Raw genomic sequence first — 13,558 nt, forward strand, 5'->3', positions numbered from 1 at the left:
ATGGAAATTGTAGACAGTGAGGCAACATGAGGCTTATATGAGCTAAGGGAGGGGTAAGGTCTGAGAATACAAGGGAGACAGGACCATTAGTAGGAAGGTGAGAGGAGATGTTTGGAAAACAAAGGTTTCCCTATGATGTAGATAAGTTACTTAGGTGGAGAAGAATCTGTTAATAGCCCTCTTCCTTGTACAAGCAGGCATTTGAAGGGGACATAAAGAGCTTTTCCTGAATCTACTGGGTTTTGATTGTTTTTAACTCAAAATACTGTTCATGCCAAAGTGGCCCACCTTGGGGGCAGCCTCCCTTTGGTACTTACAGATCACTAGCTCCAGAGGAAGCCAGCTTCTATGTCTTGAGAATGCCCAAGCAACACCATGGAGAGATCCATGAGTTGAGGAACTGAGGGCTCCTGCTAACAATCATCAAGAAAATGAGATCTTTGGGGATGCCTGGGTGGCTCAGTGGTTAAGCATCTGCCTTCAGCCCAGGGAGTGATCCTGGAGTCCCAGGATCGAGTCCCACATTGGGCTCCTGTTTCTCTCTCTGCCTTGTCTCTGTCTCTCTCATGAATAAATGCATAAAATCTTAAAAACAAGAAAATGAAATCTTTGACCAATAGCTTTGTGAGTGAGCCATCTTGAAAGCAGATCCTCCAGCATCAGTCAAACCTTCAGATGCCTGTACTCTGGCTGACACTTTAACAATTTCATGAGAGACTCTGAACCCAAACCACTCAGTTAAGTCACTTCCAAATGCCTGAGTTAAGAAACTGTGAGATAATCAATGTTCATCATCTAAAGCTGCTAAAATGTCAGGTAATTTGTTATACTTTGATAGATAATTATTACAGATTTTATTACCTAGAAGTGGGGCACTGCCATAATATAAAAATCTAAATATGAAAGAGGGTTTGGAATTGGGCAAACACTAGAAGAGCTTTGAGAAGAGTGTTAGGGAAAGTTTGAATAGTTTTTTTTTTTTTTTTCATTATGGTAAGTGTACTCTTTAATCCCCATCACCTATCTCACCCACCCCCACCCACCCACCTACCTCCCTTCTAGTAATCTTCAGTTTGTTCTCTATAGTTGAGTCTGTTTCTTGGTCTCTCTCTTCCTTGCTTTATATATTTTGGATACTAATCCTTTTTTGGATATGTCATTTACACATATCTTCTCCCATTCGGGAGGGTGCTTTTTAGTCTTGTTTCCTTCACTGTTCAGAAACTTTATTTTGATATGGCCCCAATAGTGGGCTTACTTTGGCAGCACATATATTAAAATTGGAACAATGCAGAGATTAGCATGGCTCCTGTGCAAGGATGACGCATAAATTAATGTATAGTCCCAATAGTTTATTTTTGCTTTTGTTTCTCTTGCCTCAGGAGACATTATCTAGAAAAGTGTTTCTACAGCCAATGTCAGAGAAATTACTGCCTGTGCTGTCTTCAAGAGTTTTTTATGATTTCAGGTCTCACATTTAGATGTTTAATCCATTTTGAGTTTATTTTTTTTGTAGGCCCAGTTTCTTTCTTTCTTTCTTTCTTTCTTTCTTTCTTTCTTTCTTTCTTTCTTTCTTTTTTGCAGGTAGCCCCCCAGTTTTCCCAACACTATTTGTTGAAGAGACTCTTTTTTGCATTGTATATTCTTTCCTCCTTTGTCAAAGATTAAATTGACTATATAATTGTGTTTTATTTCTGGTTTTCTATTATATTCTCTTGATCTATTTTTTTTAATGCTGGTACCATACTGTTTTAATTGCTACCACTTTGTATAACCTGAAGTCTGGAAATTGTGATACCTCCAGTTTTGTTTTTCTTTTTAAAGATTTTATTTTATTTATTTTACATAGAGAAAGACAGAGACACAGGTAGAGGGAGAAGCAGGCTCCATGCAGGGAGCCTGATGTGGGACTTGATCTCAGGTCTCCAGGATCAGGCCCTGGGCCAAAGGTGGCGCTAAACTGCTGAGCCATCTGGGGTGCCCTGTTTTTCTTTTTCAAGATTGTTTTGGCTGGGGATTCCTGGGTGGCACAGCGGTTTAGCGCCTGCCTTTGGCCCAGGGCGCGAAAGATGGTTTTCTATAGATACAGAGTCATCTACAAATAGAGTTTTACTTCTTCATTACCAATTTGGATGCCTTTTATTTCTTATGTTGTCTGATTGCTATGGCTAGGACTTCCAATATTATGTTGAATAAAAGTGGAGAGAATCTTGTTCCCGACCTTAGGGGAAAAGCTCTCAATTTTTCACCATGGACTATGATGTTACCTGTGGGTTTTTCATATAAGGCCTTTATTATGTTGACGTATGTTTCCTCTAGACCTATTTTGCAGAGGGTTTTGATCATGAATGGATGTTGTACTAAAGTCTGAATAGTCTTGAAGAAGCTAGCTCCCTCTCTTCTGTTCTCCAAATGTCACACAAGTACCTCTCATTTGTGGAATCTAACATGGAAAAAACAGTTGTCAAGGGATTCTAAGAAACATTTTCCAGAATTCCTAAATCTCGGGGGATCACAGAAGTGGGATGCTGAGTTGCCAGTAGACAATCTAGTGCAGTTCATTATTTTAGGTACTCAGAATCCATACATACCATTTTACTCACATTTAGCTTCCAAACAATGATAGTGACAATATAATGCTTACACCTAATGTGCTGTAACTACCTCTCTTACAAAGATGCCTTACCATCTCTCCTTAAAAGGGGAGACCCAAAGTCTTATCAGTCATTTTTCTTTTTTTTTCTGATGGTCATCCTTTTTCTTTTTCAGTCACGATCCGCCACCCCCCCCCCACCTTGATATCCTGAAATCTAAAAACAAAATATAAGGTTAACTGTCATCAACTCATCCTAAATGGGCGAGCACAGGAAGGGAAAAGAGAAGAAGAAGAAAAAAACTAAGAAGTATAAATATATACAGAATAAACCAAGGAAAAATATGCCTAGCTACTAAGATTTTTTTTCTTAATTGGTGATCAACCGGTTCTTTATCTGATATCTCAAGCCTTTACTCTTAGGTATATGAACCATTAGTGGTCCTGACAGAATGGTATTACTATAGTCTTCCCTTAACTTTTACTATGGAACATCAAACTATAAAGGGACACCATATCCAGAATTAGCATTAAGTTCATTAAGGAATTGCTTCCTCCTCCATGGTGGGACAACATAATCAACCTGTTATCAGGTAACTGGCTAGTGCCCCTGAAGAACGATGCCATACTATGGACTCAACATTGGTCTCTGTTCTTGGTAGATTCAGCAATCACCAGTAGGAGAGGCCAGATTCACCTTGATGAGAAGTCCCTATTGTAGAGCCTATACATAACTTCGTCTCTGCCATCCTGGCCATTTTATTTATGAGTCCACTGAACAAGCACTGGGATAGTTAATGAAATAGACAGAAAGGTATCCAATCTCCTGTTAGTGGTTCCCAATGGCTGAGCCAAATTGGAAACCAGAGACTGAGGCAGCCTGGTGATGTAGCTCACACTAGTCAGAGCAGGATGAGAGAGATGGAAAGGGGATCTGGAGGAGAAAACAAGAGCTATGTGGTGTATTCTCCACTGTGGTGCCTCAAGTAAGAACTCTGCTTACCAGATCCAGAAACTTTTTTCTTTTTTAAAGGATTTGTGGACACATTTTTATTACTACTACTATCATTATTATTACTCTTTAAATAAGCTCTACACCCAACATGGGGCTTGAACTCATGACCCCAAGATCAAGAGTCACATGCTCTACCAACTGAGCCAGCCAGGCGTCCCAACTGCCTGGCACATACTGTATGCTCAGTAAATTCTGTTGATTGCATATAGACTTTGTGAGTTACCTATTTTCTGTATTTTGTTGGAATCAACTGGCTTATCTTTCTGGCTATATTTTATCAGTTCTTTCCTCCAGATCTTAGAATGATTCCCTAATGTTTAATACCAATCTTAGTGGGATATATCACTTTCCATCCAACAACTAAGATTTCATTGTTGCCCAAAAGCCCAAAAGCTTAGTTGTTGGATGGACTAAGCATCAACTCATAGAAGCAGCAGCACCTGCAATACCATTGCTTCCATCTAAGAAGTTATCTTTTCAGCAGTAAAGTGTGAATTTTTTTCACATCTCTGTTAAGATCAGAATTTAGAGGGTATGAAATGGTGGTAGGGAAATAAACATATGACTGAGGGAGTCCAGAGACTTGGGTGCCAGCCTACTCTTGTCCTTTGGGCACTTGTTTTCACTTCCTAAGGCTACTGTAACAAATGACCATAAACAAGTGGTTTAAACCAGAATTTTGTTTTCACACAGTTCTGGGGGCCAGAAGTCCAAAACCAAAGTGTTTTCAGAATTGCACTCTCCAAAGACCCTGGGGGAGAATCCTTCCTTGCCTCTTTCAGCTTTTGGTGACTCCAGATATTCCTTGGATTGTGGCTTGCCTAATTCCATCTCTGCCTCAGTACTCATATTGCTTCATCTCTACTGTGTCTCCAACCTCCCTCTGCCTTTCTCTTATAAGGACATCTGTCTCCATAAGATAGTCGATGTTGCAGACATATTGTTCACTCCCCTTAAGGGAACAACTGGCTCTTGGTAAAAAGAAATAAGGTTTCAGAAAAGAACTTGCTACTTCAAATTTGTTAAAAATCAGACTTAATATTTTGTTTCAATTCTTATATCAAATATATGGGAGGATATTTTAGTTACAGGAAATCTGTAAACTAATGAGTGAAGTCTCCTTGAGACTCGTGTCCGTAAAAAAATGAACTTGTGCTTTGAAAAGTGTACATTTTTCTTGTTTAGAAACAAAGTCAAGTTTCTGAAAGACTTTTTTTTTTGTTTTTTTGGTAATAGTCAAAATTGCATAGACTAAAGTAAATAGAAGCTCTGCTCTTTGCATGACTCCCCAGCAATCACCATATTGCTCCATTTCTTTCTCTCTATTCTCCTGCCACCTTCTACGTCCTGCTCTAAGATGCTCCAGTAATTCCTGCTATGTTACTGGTGTAGGACACGATAGCCACCACCAAGTGAACACTTAATTTGCACCAGGCACTATGCTAAGTGATTTACCCTTCTTGGAGCACTTTACTGTTTATACAAATGTCTTTTCCTCTCCTTTCACTTTGGTTCTAATTTAATCAGTCTCAGTCTTGTAGGCAGATATGCTTATCACCACTTCCATTTTGCAGAAGTGGAAATTGAGGTTTATGGAAGTTAAATATTCTACCTTCCCCCATGTCATGAGGTCATTTTGCCCAAAGAGCCTCTGATTCCTAGTATTTTTAATCCTGCCTTAAAAGTTAAAAACCCCAAGGGATCCCTGGGTGGCTCAGTGGTTAAGTGCCTGCCTTTGGCCCGGGGTGTTATTCTGGAGTCCCAGGATCGAGCCCCAGGATCAAGTCCCAGGATCAAGCCCCAGGATCGAGCCCCAGGATCGAGTCCCAGGATCGAGTCCAGTGTCAGGCTCCCTGCATGGAGCCTGCTTTTCCCTCTGCCTGTGTCTCTGCCTCTCTCCCTCTCTCTGTGTGTCTCTCATGAGTGAATAAATAAATAAAATCTTAAAAAAAAAAAAACAAACAACAACAAAAGTAAAAAAACCCAAGAAAGAAAAACCCGGAAATGCTTAATAACAGAGACCAAAGATTACTTCCTTATAACTTATTTTCCAAAAAAAGGTAGACTTTAGTCAGTATTAGAGCATTTAGGGGGAGGGTCAGGACTGTGAGGCCAACACCAACTTTTTTAGACTTCGTCCACTGCACAATTTAACCATGGAAAATAATTAGCCAATCATAAATCAATAAGGAATACTAGAGGTCAGGCTTTTCTAACCAGAACCCAAGGCAAAAATCTCCTACGTAGTTAAGCAAACAGAAAATAAAGATTTGAATCCGCAGCCTATAAGACTAATTGTAGAAGATTGTTGATGCTCATTGTCTAGAGGACACTCTCATGGGGCTTCTCTGGGTTCTCCACAGCCTTGTCCATCCCCATCACCAGGCCATGACTGTTCACCTACCTGCTCTCTAATGCACATGCGCTCAGCACATGCACTGTTTGCCTCAGTCATCAGCTCCACTCTGCAAGGACCGTGGTGGGCCCCACAGGTGTTCTGGAGGCTGTCTTCCCAGACTTCTCTCCATCACAACATCTCAGGCAGAGCACTGCAAAGTATAACTAGGAGAGGTAGAGAAAGGAAGGAAGGGGTTTGAGGGAGAGACAAAGAAGAGAGAGGGAGGGAGAGTCAGAGAGATAGAGAAAGTACAAACAGGATGTAGAAGCAGAGGATGGGAGAGAAGATAGAAATCCCTAATGCCAGGACAGAGAAGTATAAGCCCTTAGTATTTACCATAGTCCCACTCTCTGTGGTCAGATAGTGTTTGGTTGATCTTTCAATTTGGTATTTTTAGAACTCTTTCCTGAAAGAATAGGTTATCTGGTATGTGGCCATTGAACTGGCCATGCCCAGCACTGCAGCCTGGAGGGACATTTATCATCTCCCTCCCCTCTCTCCACACTCTTCACACATTCAGTGTCTCACTGCAGTAGGAAACTGCATGTGGGCCAAAGTGCGAGAGAAAAAGACCTTAAAATTCTTGCCAGCAAAATTTAAAAAGCATCAGAATGCCAGGAGAAATGGCGAGCATTTCAAAAAAATTAACTATGATTGGATACATAAGACATTAAAAAATAATGGCATCCTTGCAAAACACTTGTCACCTCCCCTTTAAACCTGCCATTTAAAAAATTTATTTATTTATTTATTTATTTATTTATTTATTTATTTATTTATTTAAAAAGATTTTATTTATTCATGATAGACACAGAGAGAGAGGCAGAGACACAGGCAGAGGGAGAAGCAGGCTCCGTGCAGGGAGCCCAACATGCGACTTGATCCCAGGACTTGAGGATCATACCCTGAGCCAAAGGCATGTGCATAAACCGCTGAGCCACCCAGGCTGCCCTAAACCTGACTGCAGTAACTCAGATGGCTTGGTATTCAGGGTCAACCCTATCCAAGATTGTGATGTTGAAGAAATAGGTCTTTAAATGTGTCCCTCTGTACCCTACTCCACATCTCTTTTTCTCCCTCACAAGATCTTCCTTCAAGGAACTTCCCCTCTGGGGAGATGGCCTCAAGGCCCTAGCTCTAACTCAAGCTCTGCTCCTAGCTCTAACACATGCTTAGCTCTGACACAAGGCCAAATGAGGGAAAGTGCCAATAATGCGGGTTGGGGGGCAGATACAGTAAGAGAGAAGCAAGTATAAGGAGTGCTTTACTTAGGGGGTAACAGAGGGGAATCAGGAGAGGGTAGCATCTAAGATACAGGAGGTTCTTACATAGAACATGGTGGTTCTGGGACATCAGTGGGTCATCTAAATGAAAATGACCTTTAGAAAAAAAAAAAAGAAAATGACCTTTAGGATTTTGGGAAGATAGGAGTGTCTTAAAGTCAGGGTAAGAGAGAGGAACTGGATGTCCTCTCCATGAAGTGGGAAGCGTCATAGGCTGTTAAGTTCACTGAAAGCCTGAGTGCAGAGGCAGCAGAGTGCAGAGACAGCAGAGCACAGAGTCCTTATGCCATACCCATCAGGTGACTGCCTGTGGCTTCATGATTTGGATTGTCTACAATCAGTGTAGTTGTGGTTAGCAGGAAGATCTTGAAGGTCCATTTTGCTCTAAAAATCTGTATGATTCTGCAAGATAATCTGCTCTAAACCCCCAGGTAACAGCTATTTTATGACCCTGGCTTGCACCACGGACTTGAGATGGAATTGAGTAAGAGAGGAACAGGAGGGCCTCCAAATACTCCTCGTCGGTACTTGGATTTCTTCAATAATTCTCTTGGAAGCAGGATAATTTCTAGATCTGTTCTCTTCCTTAGCTGATAACAAGATAGTACAATCACTCAATAGCTCAGCCAATGATTAGAAAGTTGGATCTTCAGTCTCTTGGCCTTTCCTCTTAATATAACTCCTTCATTTTAAACACATTTTAAACATTTTCTCCAGAGGTGGCTAAATGACATGAGTACTATATTAACACTGTCAGACCCAACCTTAAGAGTTCAGTAGGGGTCACCCATGTGGGAAGATTTCAGGAGTGCCTGAAAGATGTTCAGAGCTATCCAGCTCCTTTCCTTACAGCATGATTTCTTCTATCTTCATTATTTTTTTTAAATGTTTCCATTTTTAAAATTTGAAGTATAGTTGACACACAATGTTAGTTTCAGGTGTACAACATAGTGATTTGACAACTCCATATGTTATGCTATGTTCACCACAAGTGTAGCTCTCATCTTTCACCATACAAGACTATTATAATACCACTGACTATATTCCCTATGTTGTAACTTTCATCTCTATGACTTATTCATTCCATAACAGGAAGCCTATACCTCCCACTCCCCTTACTCATTTTGCCCATCCCTCCCATCCCCTCTCCTTTGGCAACTACCAATTTGTTCTCTGTATTTAAGTGTCTGTTCCTGCTTTGTTTGTTTGTTTGCTCATTTTTTTTATATTCCATTTAAAAGTGAGAGCATATGGTATTTGTCTTTCTCTGACTTATTTCACTTTAGGTCCATCCATGTTGTCACAAATGGCAAGATCTCATTCTTTTTTATGGTGGAGTAATATCTCATGGTAGGTATATACATATATAGAAAGACATGTGTTGGGGATCCCTGGGTGGCTCAGCAGTTTAGCGTCTGCCTTTGGCCCAGGGCGCGATCCTGGAGTCCCGGGATCGAGTCCCACATCAGGCTCCTGGCGTGGGCCTGCTTCTCCCTCCTCCTGTGTCTCTGCCTCTCTCTATATATATCTATCTATCATAAATAAATAAATCTTTAAAAAAATACATGTGTGTATATATATGCATATGTGTGTTTATATGTGTATGTATAAGCACGTGTGTGTGTGTGTGTGTATATATATATATATTACATCTTCTTTATCCATTGATTTATTTATGGATACTTGGGCTGCTTCTATATCTTGGCTATTGTAAATAATACTGCAGTAAACATAGGGGTGTGTGTATCCCTTCAAATTAGTGTTTTCTATTTTTTGGGTAAATACCCAGTAGTAGAATTACTGGATCATATGGTATTTCTATTTTTAATTCTTTGAGGAAACTCTATACTGTTTTCCACAGTGGCTACACCAGTTTGCATTCCCACCAACAATGCATGAACATTCCTTTTTCTCCATATCCTCATCAACACTTGTTCTTTCTAGTCTTTTTGATTGTAGGCATTCTGAGAGATGTGAGATGATATCTCATTGTGGTTCTGATCTGCATTTCCCTGATGCTTAGTCATGTTATGCATCTTTTTATGTGTCTATTGTCCATTTATCTTCTTTGGAAAAATGACTATTCAGGCCCTCTACCCATTTTTTATTTGGATTTTTTAAAAAAGATTTTATTTTTTTTATTCATGAGAGACTCAGAGAGGCAGAGACACAGGCAGAGGGAGAAACAGGATCCATGCAGGAAGCCCAATGCAGGACTCAGTCCCGGGTCCCCAGGATCATGCCCTGGGCTGAAGGTGGCACTAAACTGCTGAGCCTCCTGGGCTGCCCTGGATTTTTTTTTTTTTTTGAGTATTGAGTTGTTCTTCATTATTGACTCTCCAACAAGTATCTATCAAGTGCCTGCTGTGTAACAGCTCTAGGAAGTACTGTGCATTTGAATTGTGAATGATGAATGTTTTGGTGGGTTTGTTTCAACTGGGTTTCTGGGCTGCTGGAGAAGCTTTCTGTCTGTCTGACAGATGGCTGAGGCCATCACAGAGGAGAATGGAATCTTTCTGGGGGGTGAGACAGGAGCAGGGCAGGAAGGCCTTCTGTGTGTCATCTACCCTGTAGACAGTTTAAACAACTATAAAAAAAAAGTTTGAAATTGTACTTCTAGAATTGAAAATATAACATCTGGAAAGAAAGTACATTGGATGGGATGAATAGCAACTTAGACATTGCAGAAGAAAAGATTAGTAAACTTGAAGACATAGCAATAGAAATTATCCAAAATAAAACACAGAGCAGGGGAAAGACTGAAAGAGAGAGAATAGTATTAGAGATTCCTGGGATATCATCAAGTGGCCTAGTATACATATAATTGGAGTCCTAGAAAGAGAGGATAGATGGGAGAGACAGAAAAAAATCTTAGAAGATACACTATTTTAAAAATTATATCTTAAAATATCTTTCATTAAACTTCATTTTTTGGTACACAGAAACACAGTTGATTTTTGTATTTTGTTTTTGCATATTATTATGGAAATCATTCCCACCATCAAATTGCTCTGAAGAACAAGTCCAGTTGCTCTGAAAATTCATTAGTACTTGGTATGGTCCTTGGCTCTCATGTAAACAGTTCACTCACACAGAACCAGTTGCTTCTTCACTGCCAAATCTAGCATCTCATTTATCATGCCACCTGATTTTATGTATCATTGAATATCATTGATCTTTCCTCCTTATGGGTTATATCTCTTTTTCACTTTTCCTCCTAGCTCTCCAACTGCTTCTATTAAGTCTGTTTGTCTCTTCTGGCTGTCCTGTCAGAGCACTTGTTCTGACTTCCTGGGAGGATGGTGGTAAGCCTGGCAGGGATGGGTGGGCATAGCAAGATAGGTGGGTGGGTGTGAGCTATACAAGTTCCCTGGAATGAGGTTTGGAAGAATATCTCAGGCTTGACTATGTTACATGTGAATACAAATCCCAAGTGAAGAATTTTAGGCAGTGCATCCTTGGTAGGAGCTCCTTCCCCTACTCCACTTTTTTTCTCATTAGGGCCTGAGTCTGCTATCTGCAGCTAAAGAAGCTAGAGCTTTTCTGTCCTCAAATTCCTACTGAAATTATTAAAAGAATGTATAAACAGGAGCAAATTGTATCAACATAGGAAGCCGATGATCATCATTGACTGTGTACTAGAAATCAGGAGAAACATTTGCTTAACAAAGAATTTAGGACTTGGCTTGAAAAGGCCACTGGATTATTGCCTGTCAGAACTAATGCTATCTCTAACTCTGAGAGATAAGAGTTCTGGAAGGAAGAAGTTGAGGGTGAATTGAAGGGCCAATTGAATGTATCACCTTACTGTCTTCATGGACCTTTGGCATTGGATCTCCACTGTTAGTGTGAAAAAGATCTGATTTTTTTCTCTTGTCTGAAATGGACACATGAAACAGAGATTTGGGTACTCTGTGGAGAAAGCTTTCTTTTCTAAGGTAATAATCCCAATTCAGCATTAAGCACCTGGCCATGCTCTGGTTTAGGTTCCCTTCTTACTCTACCTGGGCTCATGGTTCTCAGAATTGGTCATCCCCAGTTTCATGGAGTCTCTGCCTCCATTGTAAGTTTACTGGCCTCCACCCGGTTGACTTTTCTCTTGCCTTCCGTGGTTTTCTAGCTCCTATTTGGCTTTCTACTTTGGCTTATTGATAATCTTTTGCTTTTCAGACTCAGTCATTCTTACCTTAAGCTAGAGAAGAAAAGATCAACACCTGGGTAGCTCAGGGGTTAAGCATCTGCCTTTGGCTCAGGGCATGATCCTGGAGCCCTGGGATCGAGTTCCACATTGGGCTCCCTGCATGGAGCCTGCTTCTCCCTCTGCCTGTATCTCTGCCTCTCTCTGTGTGTCTCTTGTGAATAAATAAATTAAAAAAAAAATCAACCAGGGTCACAGTGTCAACAGCACTGCAGATGGACTTTCTGAAAGTCATCCTAAGCTTTCCATTCTAACTGCTAAATGCTAGTACTGCAGGCCCTGGGAGTTTCCATAGCTTTGTCTCACTTAGTTGAGTTTTCACATCCTATGAATAGTCATTGCAAAAATGCATGAATACTTTTGCTGCTAAGCCTAACCTGTAGTACCCACTAATGCTCTGTTCACCTAGCATGACTTAATGCCTTTACTCTACTCTTTCATGCTCTATCGGTTGAGGCTGCAAGCAGTAAGCATGAGAGAAGGTTATTGTTAGTACATATCTGAAAAAGGTCCCATACACATACTTAGAGAATTCATTAATGGGTACATACTTCACAGAAAGTGAAGGTATTATGATTGGCCAAGGTATTATGATTCACCATTTATCAGACAGATTTCTTCTCAATTCAGCTTTCAGATAGAACAGTTACTAACCCTCAAATTGTAATGTCATGTAAAGCAAAGAGCTAGGTAGTATTAACAAGAGCCCTGGCCAAGCAAGATACCAAGACCATGATTTCTCATACCTCTATGCTCTGCTGCTTAATTGGTTTAAAAGAGTGTGAGAGTTTGTTTTCTCTTTTCCTTTGCAATACCCCTTATGGCTTTCTTTTTTTATTTAAAATTTTAACCAGAGAGGTCTAGTTTCAACTTGATATTCTAGGATTAGAATGTTAATAGATTTTGCTAAAGTTATTGTTCTTAACTCATTTCTGGTGGTACCCACTGAACTTTAGTTCCCAGGAAATAGTTGAACGTGGTTACAAAGTGATGACAAACCTTTTCTAGGCATGTGATTTCTATTTATTTTTGGAGTAGTATGCCCCCTCTAATTTTGCAGTGGCTTTACTGAACTGGCATTTGACTGGGTATAATTTTAAATCAGCTTCACCTAGTGTATCAGTTTGGGTCCCAACAGGAAACAGATGGAATACTTAAATTCAGATAATTATAGGAGGGTTTATTTACAAAGAGACCATTAGAAAGATGTGTGCAAGATGTAGTGGAGCCACAAGAAAGGATAGTGCAAGAACCTGAGGCAGTAAGCAGTGAACCGCTACTATTCCTAGGCCTGAAGGGACAAGATGTAAGAGAACCCAGGAGGAGAGTCAGATAAAGACCTCCTCAATACAGTGACCTCAGTCTTTTCATACATTCTGATCTCTTTGTGGGTCCCCTTGGTAGAACCCAATCAGATGAACTGGAAGGCATTGGAGCCCTCCAGGTAGTCCACAGGGTCAGGCTTCTGGAGTACAGAGCTGGGTGGAGAGTGGATCTGGAGGGGCAAACCAAAGGTACCTGACACAGGAAGTCTAGATTAAAACTAAATTCGTTCCTTGATACACTTTGCAAATGATGTTCCAGAGATAATAACGTACTTCAGGCACACAAATACCTCTAAGCAATCTCTTTTACTCACTACTTTCTCTATTAAGCAAGGAAAGGCAACAGAGTTCATGAGACGTATCCTTTTGAATTGATTCACTTGGGTGGCAATAAAGGTTTTTTTCTCTTTTCTCAAATTACCTATATCTGGTAATATACTCTCTATTCAACTAACACAGGCTTGGGCTCCCTGCAAAGGGGAAATGAGGAGGAGGGAAGAGTGAAAAGAAAGGCTATGTTTAAGGAAGAGGGAGCATCTCAGATGGGAGAGATAGCAATGGAGAGTCATGGGAATCTGTGAACCAAGACCCCTGGGCATCTGAACGTAGTGACTGGTCCCAGCCCTGGCTATGCTGTACTGGCTCAGCATGATGGCCAACGGGACCTTCATGCTGGGCTTGCCTTCTTTGGACCTTTGAAGAGTTTGCAAATTGGAGACCTTTGCTCATATGACTTAAGTGTGCTG

The 13,558-nt window shown here is 40.5% G+C and overlaps 1 non-coding gene across 1 annotated transcript; it reads left to right on the forward strand.

The window, feature by feature from the left end:
* The first annotated feature begins 1,250 nt into the window (after positions 1 to 1,250).
* On the forward strand, positions 1,251 to 1,354 carry LOC129504286 (U6 spliceosomal RNA). The gene has a single exon (XR_008663326.1). It is a non-coding gene; the product is annotated as a U6 spliceosomal RNA (small nuclear RNA).
* The last annotated feature ends 12,204 nt before the right edge of the window (positions 1,355 to 13,558 follow it).

Source organism: Nyctereutes procyonoides, unplaced genomic scaffold, assembly GCF_905146905.1.
Source record: "Nyctereutes procyonoides isolate TBG_1078 unplaced genomic scaffold, NYPRO_anot_genome, whole genome shotgun sequence".
NCBI classification, from domain to species: domain Eukaryota; kingdom Metazoa; phylum Chordata; class Mammalia; order Carnivora; family Canidae; genus Nyctereutes; species Nyctereutes procyonoides.